This window comes from Oryzias melastigma, linkage group LG24 (assembly GCF_002922805.2).
Source record: "Oryzias melastigma strain HK-1 linkage group LG24, ASM292280v2, whole genome shotgun sequence".
Lineage (NCBI taxonomy): Eukaryota > Metazoa > Chordata > Actinopteri > Beloniformes > Adrianichthyidae > Oryzias > Oryzias melastigma.
In genome coordinates, this window is record NC_050535.1 from 20,528,429 (window position 1) to 20,532,869 (window position 4,441).

The following is a 4,441-nucleotide window of genomic DNA, read 5'->3' on the forward strand; positions in this document are numbered from 1 at the left end:
TTTATTGGACATCTAGAATTCTAGCTATGTGGAAAGGACGAGCTCGGGCGTGAATATATATTTGTTGACTCTCCAGTGAAAGCCTTTTGAAAAACATTTAAAGAAGGCCTTTGTTTTTTGGTTTTTTTTTCCCCTAGCATGGCTTCATAGTTGCAGGAATCAAGATGATACATCACGCTGGATGGAGATTACTCTGTGTTCACAGTAGGATATCAGTTCTGAGGTGTTGGAAAATAACTTGAGGAAGGTTCAACCCGGCAATGGGTCACAGGTCACATGCGTAGGCCATGCAGACGGCAGAGGGGGAGCGGAGGACGCTGGCCAAGCTGGAGAGCCTAATGAGGAACACTGGTCACCCTCCACATGGAGTGTTTGCCGCCCAAAGGAGCAACTTCAGCGACCGCCTGCGCTCTCTGCCACGCTCCACTGACAGGCCCAGGGAGGCCTTCGCACCGATAAGACTTTTCAATGCAGCTGGGGGGGGCGTCTGAACGACTGACTATTTTTATTTCTTCGTACAGTAATTTTAACACTTTTTATTTGCTTCTAACAGCTCCATGAATTGTAATGCTTTTAATCTAACCTGTTCATAGCTGTTCTGGCTTNAGCAATCAGACGCAATTTCTTCAGGAATTGCAAATCTAGTTAATTTAATTGAATGTTTGCTGATGTATTTATTAATATTTTAAAAATGTAAAAAAAAAAACAAGTGAATTTATGTGTAAGTGTGTGTGAATGGGTTTGAATGTGTGTGAATGTGTTTTTGGGGGTGTGCGTGTGTGTGTGAATGTGTATGAGTGAGTAATGCAACCACAAGGGGACACAAACTAGTGCCCTCTTGTGCCGGTCCCAAGTCCGGATAAATGCAGAGGGGTGTGTGAGAGCAAAAACAAATTGAACAGGTAAATCACAAACAGAGATGACTTGTGTATTTATATGCTACTCTGGGCCTGACCACCTGGTGGGCGGGACCCTCCCCAAGGACCCTGGGACTTCCATAGTCCTGCTGACACACCCTTCTGACACACATCCTCTGGAAGAAAAGCAGGTTGAGGACTGACCCATCACCCATGCTGAACTTACAGAGGTAGCTGAAGGGCTCCTTGGTGGCACTGGGACTGGATGGAGTCCGCCCCGAGTACCTGATGACTCTGTTTGCAGTGGGACTGTCTTAGTTGATATGTCTCTGCAGCAGTAGTCTGTAACTCCGCAGCAACTTTCCACTATGATGCGAGCGTACTGATTGCCCGGCTCGATTTTCCTTAACATGCAGCTAGTTCCCAAGGCCCTTTTAAACCCTACCCAACGACTTGACTTGCACACAAGTAGCTTTGATTCAATTTTTTTTTTTTTGGGAGGGGGGGGGTGCCAAATTGAAGTTACACACTTTATCTCCTTGTAAATCAAATATGAACCAGAACTAATGTGCCTTTAAAGAGTTTTGCTTGTAAAAAGATATGCTTTGCGGCCCAGTGCATGCTGGGGAGATTCTAGAATGAATAAAAAAAAACACTGTGTTTCAAAAAAATATACCAGTACAAGCGTGAGGCCCTTATAAACCCTACCAAACGCCTATACTGGTACACAAGAGGTTTTGATATAAATTTTTTTTTTTTTGGCGGTGCCAAATTGAAGTTACATACTTTATCTCCTTGTAAATCAAATATGAACCAAAATCAATGTGCCTTTAAAGAGTTTTTCTTTTAAAAAGATATGCTTTGCGCCCCAGTGCATGCTGGGGAGATTCTAGAGTGAATGAAGACACCGCATTTAAAAAAAAAAAACACACCAGGACAAGCGTAGGCCTCCTTCACTGACATATATTGTTGATCTGTTTTGTGAGAATCATTATTTGGATTTCCGTTACAGATTTACTATTTTCTAGTCTTTTGGGAACAAAAAAAAAAAGACAGATTGAGTTTTAGAATCACAGGTTAGTTATGGAATGAAGTTGCATGAAGACAATCATCAATTAAGGGGGTGTGAAGAGATGTGTCTGGGGGAGGCCATTTATTGGACACCTAGAATTCTAGCTATGTGGAAAGGACGAGCTCAGGCGTGAATATATTTGTTGACTCTCCAGTGAAAGCCTTTTAGAAAACATTTAAAGAAGGCATTTGTTTTTTTCCTAGCATGGCTTCATAGTTGCAGGAATCAAGATGATATATTACGCTGGATGGAGATGACTCAGTGTTCATGGTAGGACATCAGTTCTGAAGTGTTGGAAAATAATCTGAGGAAGATTCAACCCGGCAATGGGTCACAGGTCACATGCGTAAGCCATGGAGACGGCAGAGGGGGAGCGGAGGACGCTGACCAAGCTGGGGAGCCTAATGAGGAACACTGGTCACCCTCTACACGGAGTGTTTGCCGCCCAAAGGAGCAACTTCAGCAACTGCCTGCGCTCCCTGCTATGCTCCACTGAAAGGCCCAGGAAGTCCTTCGCACCGATAAGACTTTTCAATGCAGCTGGGGGGGGGCAAGAGGGGGCGTCTAAACGACTAACTATTTTTATTTATTTATTTATTCGTACAGTAATTTTAACACTTTTAATTGCTTCTAACAGCTCCATAAATTTAATGCTTTTAATCTAACCTGTTTATAGCTGTTCTTGCTTTATTTACTTTAAACCTGCTTGTGTGTGTGTTTGGAGCAATGGATGAATTTTTGTAAGTTCCTTTCGGGACTGATAGAGTCCGTCCGTCCGTCTATCTGCTCTCTGCTTCTCCTTTTTTTCTCCCCAAACCCAGCCGCCCCGCTCCCTGCTCCGGAGCCCACTACGTTTTGCTGTGTGTGTGGATGTCTGTCTGTTTTGTGTGTGTGGGTTAGTGCGCGCGTGAGTATGTGTGTGGGTGCTGCGATTGTAAGTAATTTTTCATCTCTACAGTCTGTTTAGACACAAAAACATGATCACATTTGTCAATCGCGCTGTTTTATTGTGAAAAATATTTGGTTATTTCAGCTTTTACTGGAGATTTTTAGGGTATTTTGGAGTTTAGCTAATATTTTAGGAACATGCTAGCTTTTGTGTCTAATTTAGCATCTACTGATGTTTTTTTAGGCTAATTTCAAATTAAGCTAATATTTTAGCTACATGCTAGCATTTTTGACTGTTTTAGCTCTTACTGTGGATTTTCAGTGTATTTTGGAGTTTAGATAATAGTTTATGAACATGACAGCATTTGTGGCTAATTTAGCATCCACTGATGTTTTTTAGGGCAATTTTAAATTTAGCTAATATTTTTAGCTACATGTCAGCATTTTTTTATATTATTTGCTATTTTCACCAATTTTTGCCTTGGTTGTGGTGGTTTTTAAAAAAATTCGAAACATATACTCGTTCTGCTTTTTGTGGACTGTTTTCCTGTCTTTAAATAATTCTGCAATTATCTCTTTTTGATACTTTTTAGTAACTTTGTTTGAATTTACACCATTTTGGGCAGTTTTCAAGGTTTTTTACCACTGAAATTTTACAAGTCTCTCTTCTTGTAAGTCTCAATTCTTATGGTTTTCAACTAACCTAGATTTTTCAGTATACTTGTGTGTTTTTCAATTTCTGTTTTTTTGTACAATGTATATACCCCCAGTAATGCTTTCTTCAACAATTCCTTCTGCAAATAGTGATTTGATTTTTCTGCAAAAAATAGATTTTCACAATCCAACAATTTCCTGCCATTCATTTCCGCAGCAATTACCTCTTCTGCAAACCAAAAAGATTTTACCATTTATTGACAACATTGCAGATTTCTGCAATTTCTTCTGCAATGTATGGTCAACTTCAGCATCTTCTGCTAAAAGGTATACAATGAAGCAATTAAAGAAACCACCTTCTGCAAAACTGCATCAAACATATTTCCGCCGGAAATGCAATTTTTTCTAGTTTTCCTTGAAATAGAAACACTGAACATGTGCTGTCTATATCTAAACATGTCAAAGCTGTGATGGATGCAAATCCCAGCTTGATCTGTAGTGTTTCTGTCTGAGGATAAAAGAATTTGGAATGACAGGAAGGTTTATCTCTGATTGTACAGTTTTCGCAACATTTCTGAACTTTTCTAGATGTGCATCACTGGAACAAAAAGTCTCTAGAACAGAGGCAAATCTGTTTGAATTCTGTTATTAAGGTAGACCAGACGTCCTGTTTTTAAGCACAAATACATTCTAAATAATTTTGAAGTCCTCAATGTTACTGGAAATTCAAGGAAACCTCCATGTCTGCGTGAAATATCGTCATTTTCTTCAGAGTAGATTTGTTGGAGTCCCTAACATGAAATCTGCTGGAAAATGATCAAATATTAAAGTAAACATAAAACCACATAAACTTTATGAAATCAAGACACAACCTATAAACATTTCATCCCATATGAAACAAAAGTATATTTCAATACACTGGAAATACATGTAGATATATTGCCAATCCCCTCCTTGAACTGCCACCCCA